The following is a 15,790-nucleotide window of genomic DNA, read 5'->3' as shown; positions in this document are numbered from 1 at the left end:
ATCAGAAACTAGCTACAAGCTCATCCAACATCCCCACTTCACAGGACTGCTAGTCATACATGGAATCGGGAGAGAACGAGAAATCGTAAGGCTGATCTATTAGCCCTCATTAGCAAAATCTGGGTACAGCACAAGAATATCTTCCAATATTCCTGAGTGTATGAAGTAATTACAGAGCTCAAAGAACCTCATACCATTTGGTCTGAAGTCACTAATAACAGGGCAATCACAGATATAGTGTTGAAGAGTATGTCCTCTCAAATAGGACTGAAAACAGATGGTTTTTTCACCACGAGGGTTAAAAACCCATGGAACCGCTTACCCGCTGAAGTTGTAAATGCCAATATCCAGCTAGAAAATATCATAAGGACAATTTGCGGGACCTTGACCAAGCCACCGGCTTTCTGTTCTCGTCGAGACAACTAGATAGATAGTGGCCCTTGGGTAAATTCAGGTAAACATGTCCAATAATTGTCAGCACATGTTTCTCAATTTCCCGAGTGACAAGGAAAGTTACACAATATTTCTTAGAATTACTTAGGTAAATAAAAATGTAACATATTGGTGTACTACAATGTCGGTGCTGATTGTGGAAGTTGAAAAAACATAGTTTTTCTTCGAAATATACTAATTTTATAAGAAAATTCGATATAAACAGGTGGCAAGTGAGCTCCGATAAGACAGCGTCGTGATTGACTTAATCTTTAAGATGAAGAATGTTGCCTGCTCTCTGATTGGCTAAACGAAAAACCCTAGTAACATCTAGCAAGACCTAAGTGAACTACTTGAAATTTTCGCAAGTACACTTTTCTGAATCGCACTTAAGAACGTTCTTAGCCGGTACTTAAGAACCTTCGTAGCACACCTACTATGAAGAAATACATGGAGCTTCGTGAATCTAGTTCCTGACCTCCAGCTTTGGACAGACACTCGGGCGCATTCTAAATGTTCAGATATATGGTTTACAATAGAAGTCTCAGGACAAATTCTTACGGCACTATCGCTGGATTTCTCACCCGAACTTACAATCAGTTATGATGTTTTTTTGTTTCATTTCATATAATCCTGAATTCGACAAATTATTTTACTAATTTCGGCAACTGCCTATCCTCATAAAAAAAATAATATAAAGAGAGAGAAGGAATACCTGTATTACTACAGAATGCCTGACATAGATGTGTTCTAGCTTGCACTCAACAAATAATACGGAAATTATGATGTTGATAATAAAACTGGAACTTAAGCTTTATTTTCAGTTTAAAACTTTTATTACTATTTGTATTGTTATTAATATTAGTGTCGTTGTGTTTTTGCAAAATTTTTATATATTTTCTATTTTGTAATTGTCATAATTGAAATTTTTATGTACTTTTCTATTCATTGGAATTATTACTACTTCAGTATTTTCAGTATTTTATATTTATATACAAGAAGGTACATAGGGTTGAGAGAACAAAGCATTGAAGATCTTACATTCTTGCAAAGCCACTAACACGCATAGCTTTTAACAAATATTCGTATTATTTTTATTATACATAACCACCCCCATGTATAATGCACTTCAACAAAAGACAAAATTATTCCTTTGTGACTTGTAAAGGTCACGAGTTTGCTTCAGTACCAACAGGATTCATATCCGCCCGTAGATAAGGCGTATGACGTCAAGCTTTTTTTTTTTGGTGGGGGGGGGGGGGGGGGGGGGGGTACGGTGCTGGACGTGATAGGGGGCAAAGGAAGCGGTGTAGATATAACATTGCGACACCCAGCGCATTTTGTTACTAAACATACTCATTTACTACATAAAATATGCGTGAAATTTCACACACACTATTTTTTTTTGTTTTGAGATATATACAAGAGTTGTTACATTCTTGTACAGCCACTAGTATGCGTAGCGTTTCGGGCAGGTCCCTGGAATACGACCCCCACCGCGAAGAATCGTTGTTACAAACAATTACACATTTTACTGTTGCGTTAAACAAAGGCTATAGTTAAGGATTTGCGCCCAGTAAATCCTCCCCGGCCAGGATACGAACCCATGACAAAGCGCTCGCGGAACGCCAGGCGAGTGTCTTACCACTACACTACGGAGACTGCACATTTAGTTTACTTGATAACTTCTGGGGTAAATGAAGCCTATTAAATGCTGGACAAGCACTCACACATACTCACCCACCGTTGACATGCAGGCCAGTATCACCAATAATCATCCCCTGCAATTAGAAATCACCAAGAAATCCTATTAGAAATCACCAAGAAATCTTAGTAGGAATCCTACTAGATATCCCACTAGGAATCCTACTTTGAATCCCCTAGAAATCGTACTAGAAATACTACTGGGAATCCTACTTGAAATCACCTAGAAATCTTACTAGAAATACTACTAGAAATTTTACTAGAAATCCTACTAGGAATCTCCTAGAAATCCTACTATAAATCAACTAGAAATCCTAAAAGGAAACCTAATAGGAATCCAATGGAAATCCTACTTGAAATCTTAAAAATCCAACTAGAAATCCTAGAATTCCTAATAGAAATCACTTAGAAATCCTACTAGAGATCCTACTAGAAATCCCATTAGAATTCCTACTAGGAATCGCCCAGAAATCCTACTAGAAATCACCTAGAAATCCTACTAGGAATCCTAGGAATTCTACTAAAATTCCTACTAGGAATCCCTAGAAGTCCTACTAGAAATCCTCCTAGAAATCCTATTAGAAATTACCTAAAAATCCTACTAGGAATCCTACCAGCTCAGGAGTCAAATTTCCGACATTTCAGACATTTTGAAAACTGCAGGGGGGTTTGGGCAAAATATGACCCATCGCCGTTTACAGTAATTGGCATATATTCGGTATGAAACGTCGTAATTTCAAACTGAAAATAGGTACAGAGTCAAAATTCGGCTCAAAAATCACGCTCAGGAGTCAAATTTCCGACATTTCAGACATTTTAAAAACTGCAGGGGGGGTTTGGGCAAAATATGACCCATCGCCGTTTACAGTAATTGGCATATTTACGGTATGAAACGTCGTAATTTGAAACTGAAAATAGGTGCAGAGAGTCAGAATTCGGATAAATAATCACGCTCAGGAGTCAAATTTCCGACATTTCAGACATTTTGAAAACTGCAGGGGGGTTTGGGCAAAATATGACCCATCGCCGTTTTCAGTAATTGGCATATTTCGGTATAAAAAGTCGTAATTTGAAACTGAAAATCGGTGCAGAGAGTCAGAATTCGGCTCAAAAATCCCGCTCAAGAGTCAGAATTCGGCTCAAAAATCACGCTAAGGAGTCAAATTTCCGACATTTCGGACATTTTGAAAACTGCAGGCGGGTTTGGGCAAAATATGACCCATCGCCGTTTTCAGTAATTGGCATATTTTCGGTATAAAAAGTCGTAATTTGAAACTGAAAATAGGTGCAGAGAGTCAGAATTCGGATAAAAAGTCACGCTCAAGTCAAATTTCCGACATTTCAGACATTTCGAAAACTGCAGGGGGGTTTGGGCAAAATATGACCCATCGCCGTTTACAGTAATATGCATATTTTCAGTATGAAACGTCGTAATTTGAAACTGAAAATAGGTGCAGAGAGTCAGAATTCTGCTCAAAAATCACGCTCAGGAGTCAAATTTCCGACATTTCAGACATTTTAAAAACTGCAGGGGGGTTTGGGCAAAATATGACCCATCGCCGTTTTCAGTAATTGGCATATTTTCGGTATGAAACGTCGTAATTTGAAACTGAAAATAAATGCAGAGAGTCAGATTTCGGATAAAAAATCACGCTCAGGAGTCAAATTTCCGACATTTGAGACATTTTGAAAACTGCAGGGGGGGTTTGGGCAAAATATGACCCTTCGCCGTTTTCAGTAATTGGCATATTTTCGGTATAAAAAGTCGTAATTTGAAACTGAAAATAGGTGCAGAGAGTCAGAATTCGGCTTAAAAATCACGCTCAGGAGTCAAATTTCCGACATTTCAGACATTTTAAAAACTGCAGGGGGGTTTGGGCAAAATATGACATGACACATCGCCGTTTTCCGTAATTTGCATATTTTCGGTATGAAAAGTCGTAATTTGAAACTGAATATAGGTGCAGAGAGTCAGAATTCGGCTCAAAAATCACGCTGAGGAGTCAAATTTCCGACATTTTGGACATTTTGAAAACTGCAGGGGGGTTTGTGCAAAATATGACGATTTTTGTGCGAAAATCGCGATTTTCGCCGCTACCGGCCAAAAATAGCGCGATTTTCGCCGCTACCGGCCAAAAACCAAGCGATTTTCGCTGCTACTGGCCAAAAACTAAGCGATTTTCGCAGCTGGCGGGGAAAAATCGCGATTTTCGCCGCTACCGGCCAAAAATAGCGCGATTTTCGCGCTACCGGCCAAAAACAGCTCAATTTTCGCCGCTACCGGCCAAAAACCATGCGATTTTCGCAGCTGGCGGGAAAAAATCGCGATTTTCGCCGCTACCGGCCAAAAATAGCGCGATTTTCGCCGCTACCGGCCAAAAACCGCGCGATTTTCGCCGCTACTGGCCAAAAACCAAGCGATTTTCGCAGCTGGCGGGGAAAAATCGCGATTTTCGCCGCTACCAGCCAAAACTAGCGCGATTTTCGCCGCTACCGGCCAAAAACCGGGCGATTTTCTCCGCTACCAGCCAAAAACCATGCGATTTTCGCAGCTGGCGGCCAAAAACCGCGCGATTTTCGCCGCTACCGGCCAAAAACCATGCGATGTTCGCAGCTGGCTGGTAAAAATCGCGATTTTTGCCGCTAGCGGCCAAAAATCGGGCTATTTTTGCCGCTAACGGCCGAAAACCGCGCTATTTTGCGCAAAAACCATGCGATTTTCGCAGCTGGCGGGCAAAAATCGCGATTTTCGCCGCTACCGGCCAAAAATAGCGCGATTTTCGCCGCTACTGGCCAAAAACCGCTCGATTTTCGCCGCTACCGGCCAAAAACAATGCGATTTTCGCTGCTGGAGGGCAAAAATCGCGATTTTCGCCGATACCAGCCAAAAATAGCGCGATTTTTGCCGCTACCGGCCAAAAACCGCGCGATTTTCGCCGCTACCAGCCAAACACCATGCGATTTTCGCAGCTGGCGGGGCAAAAATCGCGATTTTCGCTGCTACCGGCCAAAAATAGCGCGATTTTCGCCGCTACCGGCCAAAAACCGCGCGATTTTCGCCGCTACCTGCCAAAAACCATGCGATGTTCGCAGCTGACGGGCAAAAATCGCGATTTTTGCCGCTAGCGGCTAAAAATCGTGCTATTTTTGCCGCTAACGGCCGAAAGCCGCGCTATTTTGCGCAAAAACCATGCGATTTTCGAAGCTGGCGGACAAAAATCGCGATTTTCGCCGCTACCGGCCAAAAATAGCGCGATTTTCGCCGCTACCGGCCAAAAACAGCTCGATTTTCGCCGCTACCGGCCAAAAACCATGCGATTTTCGCAGCTGGCGGGAAAAAATCGCGATTTTCGCCGCTGGCGGGCAAAAATCGCGATTTTCGCCGCTACCAGCCAAAAACCATGCGATTTTCGCAGCTGGCGGGCAAAAATAGCGATTTTCGCCGCTACCGGCCAAAAACCATGCGATTTTCGCAGCTGGCGGGAAAAAATCGCGATTTTCGCCGCTACCGGCCAAAAATAGCGCGATTTTCGCCGCTACCGGCCAAAAACCGCGCGATTTTCGCCGCTACTGGCCAAAAACCAAGCGATTTTCGCAGCTGGCGGGGAAAAATCGCGATTTTCGCCGCTACCGGCCAAAAATAGCGCGATTTTTGCCGCTACCGGCCAAAAACCGCGCGATTTTCGCCGCTACCAGCCAAAAACCATGCGATTTTCGCAGCTGGCGGGCAAAAATCGCGATTTTCGCCACTACCGGCCAAAAACCATGCGATGTTCGCAGCTGGCGGGTAAAAATCGCGATTTTTGCCGCTAGCGGCCAAAAATCGGGCTATTTTTGCCGCTAACGGCCGAAAACCGCGCTATTTTGCGCAAAAACCATGCGATTTTCGCAGCTGGCGGGCAAAAATCGCGATTTTCGCCGCTACCGGCCAAAAATAGCGCGATTTTCGCCGCTACTGGCCAAAAACCGCTCGATTTTCGCCGCTACCGGCCAAAAACCATGCGATTTTCACAGCTGGAGGGCAAAAATCGCGATTTTCGCCGATACCAGCCAAAAATAGCGCGATTTTTGCCGCTACCGGCCAAAAACCGCGCGATTTTCGCCGCTACCAGCCAAACACCATGCGATTTTCGCAGCTGGCGGGCAAAAATCGCGATTTTCGCCGCTACCGGCCAAAAATAGCGCGATTTTCGCCGCTACCGGCCAAAAACCGCGCGATTTTCGCCGCTACCGGCCAAAAACCATGCGATGTTCGCAGCTGACGGGCAAAAATCGCGATTTTTGCCGCTAGCGGCTAAAAATTGGGCTATTTTTGCCGCTAACGGCCGAAAACCGCGCTATTTTGCGCAAAAACCATGCGATTTTCGCAGCTGGCGGACAAAAATCGCGATTTTCGCCGCTACCGGCCAAAAATAGCGCGATTTTCGCCGCTACCGGCCAAAAACAGCTCGATTTTCGCCGCTACCGGCCAAAAACCATGCGATTTTCGCAGCTGGCGGGAAAAAATCGCGATTTTCGCCGCTACCGGCCAAAAATAGCGCGATTTTCGCCGCTACCGGCCAAAAACCAAGCGATTTTCGCAGCTGGCGGGGAAAAATCGCGATTTTCGCCGCTACCGGCCAAAAATAGCGCGATTTTCGCCGCTACCGGCAAAAAACCGCGCGATTTTCGCCGCTACCGACCAAAAACCATGCGATTTTTGCAGCTGGCAGGCAAAAATCGCGATTTTCGCCGCTACCGGCCAAAAATAGCGCGATTTTTGCCGCTAGCGGTAAAAAATCGGGCTATATTTGCCGCTAACGGCCGAAAACCGCGCTATTTTGCGCAAAAACCATGCGATTTTCGCAGCTGGCGGGCAAAAATCGCGATTTTCGCTGCTACCGGCCAAAAATAGCGCGATTTTCGCCGCTACTATCCAAAAACCGCTCGATTTTCGCCGCTACCGGCCAAAAACCATGCGATTTTCGCCGCTGGCGGGCAAAAATCGCGATTTTCGCCGCTACCAGCCAAAAATAGCCCGATTTTCGCCGCTACCGGCCAAAAACCGCGCGATTTTCGCCGCTACAAGCCAAAAACCATGCGATTTTCGCAGCTGGCGGGCAAAAATCACGATTTTACCCGCTACCGGCCAAAAATAGCGCGATTTTCACCGCTACCGGCCAAAACCCGCGCGATTTTCGCCGCTACTGGCCAAAAACCAAGCGATTTTCGCAGCTGGCGGGGAAAAATCGTGATTTTCGCGGCTACCGGCCAAAAATAGCGCGATTTGCGCCGCTACGGGCCAAAAACCGCGCGTTTTTTGCCGCTACCGACCAAAAACCATGCGATTTTTGCAGCTGGCGGGCAAAAATCGCGATTTTCGCCGCTACCGGCCAAAAATAGCGCGATTTTTGCCGCTAGCGGCCAAAAATCGGGCTATTTTTGCCGCTAACGGCCGAAAACCGCGCTATTTTGCGCAAAAACCATGCGATTTTCGCAGCTGGCGGGCAAAAATCGCGATTTTCGCCGCTACCGGCCAAAAATAGCGCGATTTTCGCCGCTACTATCCAAAAACCGCTCGATTTTCGCCGCTACCGGCCAAAAACCATGCGATTTTCGCCGCTGGCGGGCAAAAATCGCGATTTTCGCCGCTACCAGCCAAAAATAGCGCGATTTTTGCCGCTACCGGCCAAAAACCGCGCGATTTTCGCCGCTACCAGCCAAAAACCATGCGATTTTCGCAGCTGGCGGGCAAAAATCGCGATTTTCGCCGCTACCGGCCAAAAATAGCGCGATTTTCACCGCTACCGGCCAAAAACCGCGCGATTTTCGCCGCTACCGGCCAAAAACCATGCGATGTTCGCAGCTGACGGGCAAAAATCGCGATTTTTGCCGCTAGCGGCCAAAAATCGGGCTATTTTTGCCGCTAACGGCCGAAAACCGCGCTATTTTGCGCAAAAACTATGCGATTTTCGCAGCTGGCGGGCAAAAATCGCGATTTTCGCCGCTACCGGCCAAACATAGCGCGATTTTTGCCGCTACTGGCCAAAAACCGCTCGATTTTCGCCGCTACCGGCCAAAAACCATGCGATTTTCGCAGCTGGAGGGTAAAAATCGCGATTTTCGCCGATACCAGCCAAAAATAGCGCGATTTTTGCCGCTACCGGCCAAAAACCGCGCGATTTTCGCCGCTACCAGCCAAAAACCATGCGATTTTCGCAGCTGGCGGGCAAAAATCGCGATTTTCGCCGCTACCGGCCAAAAATAGCGCGATTTTCGGCGCTACCGGCCAAAAACAGCTCGATTTTCGCCGCTACCGGCCAAAAACCATGCGATTTTCGCAACTGGCGGGAAAAAATCGCGATTCTCGCCGCTACCGGCCAAAAATAGCGCGATTTTCGCCGCTACCGGCCAAAAACCAAGCGATTTTCGCTGCTACTGGCCAAAAACCAAGCGATTTTCGCAGCTGGCGGGGAAAAATCGCGATTTTCGCCGCTACCGGCCAAAAATAGCGCGATTTTCGCGCTACCGGCCAAAAACAGCTCAATTTTCGCCGCTACCGGCCAAAAACCATCCGATTTTTGCAGCTGGCGGAAAAAAATCGCGATTTTCGCCGCTACCGGCCAAAAATAGCGCGATTTTCGCCGCTACCGGCCAAAAACCGCGCGATTTTCGCCGCTACTGGCCAAAAACCATGCGATTTTCGCAGCTGGCGGAAAAAATCGCGATTTTCGCCGCTACCGGCCAAAAATAGCGCGATTTTCGCCGCTACCGGCCAAAAACAGCGCGATTTTCGCCGCTACTGGCCAAAAACCAAGCGATTTTCGCAGCTGGCGGGGAAAAATCGCGATTTTCGCCGCTACCGGCCAAAAATAGCGCGATTTTCGCCGCTACCGGCAAAAAACCGCGCGATTTTCGCCGCTACCGACCAAAAACCATGCGATTTTCTTAGCTGGCAGGCAAAAATCGCGATTTTCGCCGCTACTGGCCAAAAATAGCGCGATTTTTGCCGCTAGCGGTAAAAAATCGGGCTATTTTTGCCGCTAACGGCCGAAAACCGCGCTATTTTGAGCAAAAACCATGCGATTTTCGCAGCTGGCGGGCAAAAATCGCGATTTTCGCCGCTACCGGCCAAAAATAGCGCGATTTTCGCCGCTACTATCCAAAAACCGCTCGATTTTCGCCGCTACCGGCCAAAAACCATGCGATTTTCGCCGCTGGCGGGCAAAAATCGCGATTTTTGCCGCTACCAGCCAAAAATAGCGCGATTTTCGCCGCTACCGGCCAAAAACCGCGCGATTTTCGCCGCTACCGGCCAAAAACCATGCGATTTTCGCAGCTGGCGGGAAAAAATCGCGATTTTCGCCGCTACCGGCCAAAAACCGCGCGATTTTCGCCGCTACCGGCCAAAAACCATGCGATGTTCGCAGCTGGCGGGTAAAAATCGCGATTTTTGCCGCTAGCGGCCAAAAATCGGGCTATTTTTGCCGCTAACGGCCGAAAACCGCGCTATTTTGCGCAAAAACTATGCGATTTTTGCAGCTGGCGGGCAAAAATCGCGATTTTCGCCGCTACCGGCCAAACATAGCGCGATTTTTGCCGCTACTGGCCAAAAACCGCTCGATTTTCGCCGCTACCGGCCAAAAACCATGCGATTTTCACAGCTGGAGGGCAAAAATCGCGATTTTCGCCGATACCAGCCAAAAATAGCGCGATTTTTGCCGCTACCGGCCAAAAATCGCGCGATTTTCGCCGCTACCAGCCAAAAACCATGCGATTTTCGCAGCTGGCGGGCAAAAATCGCGATTTTCGCCGCTACCGGCCAAAAATAGCGCGATTTTCGGCGCTACCGGCCAAAAACAGCTCGATTTTCGCCGCTCCCGGCCAAAAACCATGCGATTTTCGCAGCTGGCGGGAAAAAATCGCGATTTTCGCCGCTACCGGCCAAAAATAGCGCGATTTTCACCGCTACCGGCCAAAAACCGCGCGATTTTCGCCGCTGCCGGCCAAAAACCATGCGATGTTCGCAGCTGGCGGGTAAAAATCGCGATTTTTGCCGCTAGCGGCCAAAAATCGGGCTATTTTTCCCGCTAACGGCCGAAAACCGCGCTATTTTGCGCAAAAACCATGCGATTTTCGCAGCTGGCGGGCAAAAATCGCGATTTTCGCCGCTACTGGCCAAAAATAGCGCGAATTTCGCCGCTACTGGCCAAAAACCGCTCGATTTTCGCCGCTACCGGCCAAAAACCATGCGATTTTCGCAGCTGGAGGGCAAAAATCGCGATTTTCGCCGATAACAGCCAAAAATCGGGCTATTTTTGCCGCTACCGGCCAAAAACCGCGCGATTTACGCCGCTACCAGCCAAACACCATGCGATTTTCGCAGCTGGCGGGCAAAAATCGCGATTTTCGCCGCTACCGGCCAAAAATAGCGCGATTTTCGCCGCTACCGGCCAAAAACCGCGCGATTTTCGCCGCTACCGACCAAAAACCATGCGATGTTCGCAGCTGACGGGCAAAAATCGCGATTTTTGCCGCTAGCGGCTAAAAATCGTGCTATTTTTGCCGCTAACGGCCGAAAGCCGCGCTATTTTGCGCAAAAACCATGCGATTTTCGAAGCTGGCGGACAAAAATCGCGATTTTCGTCGCTACCGGCCAAAAATAGCGCGATTTTCGCCGCTACCGGCCAAAAACAGCTCGATTTTCGCCGCTACCGGCCAAAAACCATGCGATTTTCGCAGCTGGCGGGAAAAAATCGCGATTTTCGCCGCTGGCGGGCAAAAATCGCGATTTTCGCCGCTACCAGCCAAAAACCATGCGATTTTCGCAGCTGGCGGGCAAAAATAGCGATTTTCGCCGCTACCGGCCAAAAACCATGCGATTTTCGCAGCTGGCGGGAAAAAATCGCGATTTTCGCCGCTACCGGCCAAAAATAGCGCGATTTTCGCCGCTACCGGCCAAAAACCGCGCGATTTTCGCCGCTACTGGCCAAAAACCAAGCGATTTTCGCAGCTGGCGGGGAAAAATCGCGATTTTCGCCGCTACCGGCCAAAAATAGCGCGATTTTTGCCGCTACCGGCCAAAAACCGCGCGATTTTCGCCGCTACCAGCCAAAAACCATGCGATTTTCGCAGCTGGCGGGCAAAAATCGCGATTTTCGCCACTACCGGCCAAAAACCATGCGATGTTCGCAGCTGGCGGGTAAAAATCGCGATTTTTGCCGCTAGCGGCCAAAAATCGGGCTATTTTTGCCGCTAACGGCCGAAAACCGCGCTATTTTGCGCAAAAACCATGCGATTTTCGCAGCTGGCGGGCAAAAATCGCGATTTTCGCCGCTACCGGCCAAAAATAGCGCGATTTTCGCCGCTACTGGCCAAAAACCGCTCGATTTTCGCCGCTACCGGCCAAAAACCATGCGATTTTCACAGCTGGAGGGCAAAAATCGCGATTTTCGCCGATACCAGCCAAAAATAGCGCGATTTTTGCCGCTACCGGCCAAAAACCGCGCGATTTTCGCCGCTACCAGCCAAACACCATGCGATTTTCGCAGCTGGCGGGCAAAAATCGCGATTTTCGCCGCTACCGGCCAAAAATAGCGCGATTTTCGCCGCTACCGGCCAAAAACCGCGCGATTTTCGCCGCTACCGGCCAAAAACCATGCGATGTTCGCAGCTGACGGGCAAAAATCGCGATTTTTGCCGCTAGCGGCTAAAAATTGGGCTATTTTTGCCGCTAACGGCCGAAAACCGCGCTATTTTGCGCAAAAACCATGCGATTTTCGCAGCTGGCGGACAAAAATCGCGATTTTCGCCGCTACCGGCCAAAAATAGCGCGATTTTCGCCGCTACCGGCCAAAAACAGCTCGATTTTCGCCGCTACCGGCCAAAAACCATGCGATTTTCGCAGCTGGCGGGAAAAAATCGCGATTTTCGCCGCTACCGGCCAAAAATAGCGCGATTTTCGCCGCTACCGGCCAAAAACCAAGCGATTTTCGCAGCTGGCGGGGAAAAATCGCGATTTTCGCCGCTACCGGCCAAAAATAGCGCGATTTTCGCCGCTACCGGCAAAAAACCGCGCGATTTTCGCCGCTACCGACCAAAAACCATGCGATTTTTGCAGCTGGCAGGCAAAAATCGCGATTTTCGCCGCTACCGGCCAAAAATAGCGCGATTTTTGCCGCTAGCGGTAAAAAATCGGGCTATATTTGCCGCTAACGGCCGAAAACCGCGCTATTTTGCGCAAAAACCATGCGATTTTCGCAGCTGGCGGGCAAAAATCGCGATTTTCGCTGCTACCGGCCAAAAATAGCGCGATTTTCGCCGCTACTATCCAAAAACCGCTCGATTTTCGCCGCTACCGGCCAAAAACCATGCGATTTTCGCCGCTGGCGGGCAAAAATCGCGATTTTCGCCGCTACCAGCCAAAAATAGCCCGATTTTCGCCGCTACCGGCCAAAAACCGCGCGATTTTCGCCGCTACAAGCCAAAAACCATGCGATTTTCGCAGCTGGCGGGCAAAAATCACGATTTTACCCGCTACCGGCCAAAAATAGCGCGATTTTCACCGCTACCGGCCAAAACCCGCGCGATTTTCGCCGCTACTGGCCAAAAACCAAGCGATTTTCGCAGCTGGCGGGGAAAAATCGTGATTTTCGCGGCTACCGGCCAAAAATAGCGCGATTTGCGCCGCTACGGGCCAAAAACCGCGCGTTTTTTGCCGCTACCGACCAAAAACCATGCGATTTTTGCAGCTGGCGGGCAAAAATCGCGATTTTCGCCGCTACCGGCCAAAAATAGCGCGATTTTTGCCGCTAGCGGCCAAAAATCGGGCTATTTTTGCCGCTAACGGCCGAAAACCGCGCTATTTTGCGCAAAAACCATGCGATTTTCGCAGCTGGCGGGCAAAAATCGCGATTTTCGCCGCTACCGGCCAAAAATAGCGCGATTTTCGCCGCTACTATCCAAAAACCGCTCGATTTTCGCCGCTACCGGCCAAAAACCATGCGATTTTCGCCGCTGGCGGGCAAAAATCGCGATTTTCGCCGCTACCAGCCAAAAATAGCGCGATTTTTGCCGCTACCGGCCAAAAACCGCGCGATTTTCGCCGCTACCAGCCAAAAACCATGCGATTTTCGCAGCTGGCGGGCAAAAATCGCGATTTTCGCCGCTACCGGCCAAAAACCATGCGATTTTCGCAGCTGGCGGGAAAAAATCGCGATTTTCGCCGCTACCGGCCAAAAATAGCGCGATTTTCGCCGCTACCGGCCAAAAACCGCGCGATTTTCGCCGCTACTGGCCAAAAACCAAGCGATTTTCGCAGCTGGCGGGGAAAAATCGCGATTTTCGCCGCTACCGGCCAAAAATAGCGCGATTTTTGCCGCTACCGGCCAAAAACCGCGCGATTTTCGCCGCTACCAGCCAAAAACCATGCGATTTTCGCAGCTGGCGGGCAAAAATCGCGATTTTCGCCACTACCGGCCAAAAACCATGCGATGTTCGCAGCTGGCGGGTAAAAATCGCGATTTTTGCCGCTAGCGGCCAAAAATCGGGCTATTTTTGCCGCTAACGGCCGAAAACCGCGCTATTTTGCGCAAAAACCATGCGATTTTCGCAGCTGGCGGGCAAAAATCGCGATTTTCGCCGCTACCGGCCAAAAATAGCGCGATTTTCGCCGCTACTGGCCAAAAACCGCTCGATTTTCGCCGCTACCGGCCAAAAACCATGCGATTTTCACAGCTGGAGGGCAAAAATCGCGATTTTCGCCGATACCAGCCAAAAATAGCGCGATTTTTGCCGCTACCGGCCAAAAACCGCGCGATTTTCGCCGCTACCAGCCAAACACCATGCGATTTTCGCAGCTGGCGGGCAAAAATCGCGATTTTCGCCGCTACCGGCCAAAAATAGCGCGATTTTCGCCGCTACCGGCCAAAAACCGCGCGATTTTCGCCGCTACCGGCCAAAAACCATGCGATGTTCGCAGCTGACGGGCAAAAATCGCGATTTTTGCCGCTAGCGGCTAAAAATTGGGCTATTTTTGCCGCTAACGGCCGAAAACCGCGCTATTTTGCGCAAAAACCATGCGATTTTCGCAGCTGGCGGACAAAAATCGCGATTTTCGCCGCTACCGGCCAAAAATAGCGCGATTTTCGCCGCTACCGGCCAAAAACAGCTCGATTTTCGCCGCTACCGGCCAAAAACCATGCGATTTTCGCAGCTGGCGGGAAAAAATCGCGATTTTCGCCGCTACCGGCCAAAAATAGCGCGATTTTCGCCGCTACCGGCCAAAAACCAAGCGATTTTCGCAGCTGGCGGGGAAAAATCGCGATTTTCGCCGCTACCGGCCAAAAATAGCGCGATTTTCGCCGCTACCGGCAAAAAACCGCGCGATTTTCGCCGCTACCGACCAAAAACCATGCGATTTTTGCAGCTGGCAGGCAAAAATCGCGATTTTCGCCGCTACCGGCCAAAAATAGCGCGATTTTTGCCGCTAGCGGTAAAAAATCGGGCTATATTTGCCGCTAACGGCCGAAAACCGCGCTATTTTGCGCAAAAACCATGCGATTTTCGCAGCTGGCGGGCAAAAATCGCGATTTTCGCTGCTACCGGCCAAAAATAGCGCGATTTTCGCCGCTACTATCCAAAAACCGCTCGATTTTCGCCGCTACCGGCCAAAAACCATGCGATTTTCGCCGCTGGCGGGCAAAAATCGCGATTTTCGCCGCTACCAGCCAAAAATAGCCCGATTTTCGCCGCTACCGGCCAAAAACCGCGCGATTTTCGCCGCTACAAGCCAAAAACCATGCGATTTTCGCAGCTGGCGGGCAAAAATCACGATTTTACCCGCTACCGGCCAAAAATAGCGCGATTTTCACCGCTACCGGCCAAAACCCGCGCGATTTTCGCCGCTACTGGCCAAAAACCAAGCGATTTTCGCAGCTGGCGGGGAAAAATCGTGATTTTCGCGGCTACCGGCCAAAAATAGCGCGATTTGCGCCGCTACGGGCCAAAAACCGCGCGTTTTTTGCCGCTACCGACCAAAAACCATGCGATTTTTGCAGCTGGCGGGCAAAAATCGCGATTTTCGCCGCTACCGGCCAAAAATAGCGCGATTTTTGCCGCTAGCGGCCAAAAATCGGGCTATTTTTGCCGCTAACGGCCGAAAACCGCGCTATTTTGCGCAAAAACCATGCGATTTTCGCAGCTGGCGGGCAAAAATCGCGATTTTCGCCGCTACCGGCCAAAAATAGCGCGATTTTCGCCGCTACTATCCAAAAACCGCTCGATTTTCGCCGCTACCGGCCAAAAACCATGCGATTTTCGCCGCTGGCGGGCAAAAATCGCGATTTTCGCCGCTACCAGCCAAAAATAGCGCGATTTTTGCCGCTACCGGCCAAAAACCGCGCGATTTTCGCCGCTACCAGCCAAAAACCATGCGATTTTCGCAGCTGGCGGGCAAAAATCGCGATTTTCGCCGCTACCGGCCAAAAATAGCGCGATTTTCACCGCTACCGGCCAAAAACCGCGCGATTTTCGCCGCTACCGGCCAAAAACCATGCGATGTTCGCAGCTGACGGGCAAAAATCGCGATTTTTGCCGCTAGCGGCCAAAAATCGGGCTATTTTTGCCGCTAACGGCCGAAAACCGCGCTATTTTGCGCAAAAACTATGCGATTTTC

This window comes from Procambarus clarkii, chromosome 74 (genome assembly GCF_040958095.1).
Source record: "Procambarus clarkii isolate CNS0578487 chromosome 74, FALCON_Pclarkii_2.0, whole genome shotgun sequence".
NCBI lineage: Eukaryota > Metazoa > Arthropoda > Malacostraca > Decapoda > Cambaridae > Procambarus > Procambarus clarkii.
The sequence above is the reverse complement of the archived record's forward strand: the minus strand, read 5'-3'. Positions refer to the sequence as shown.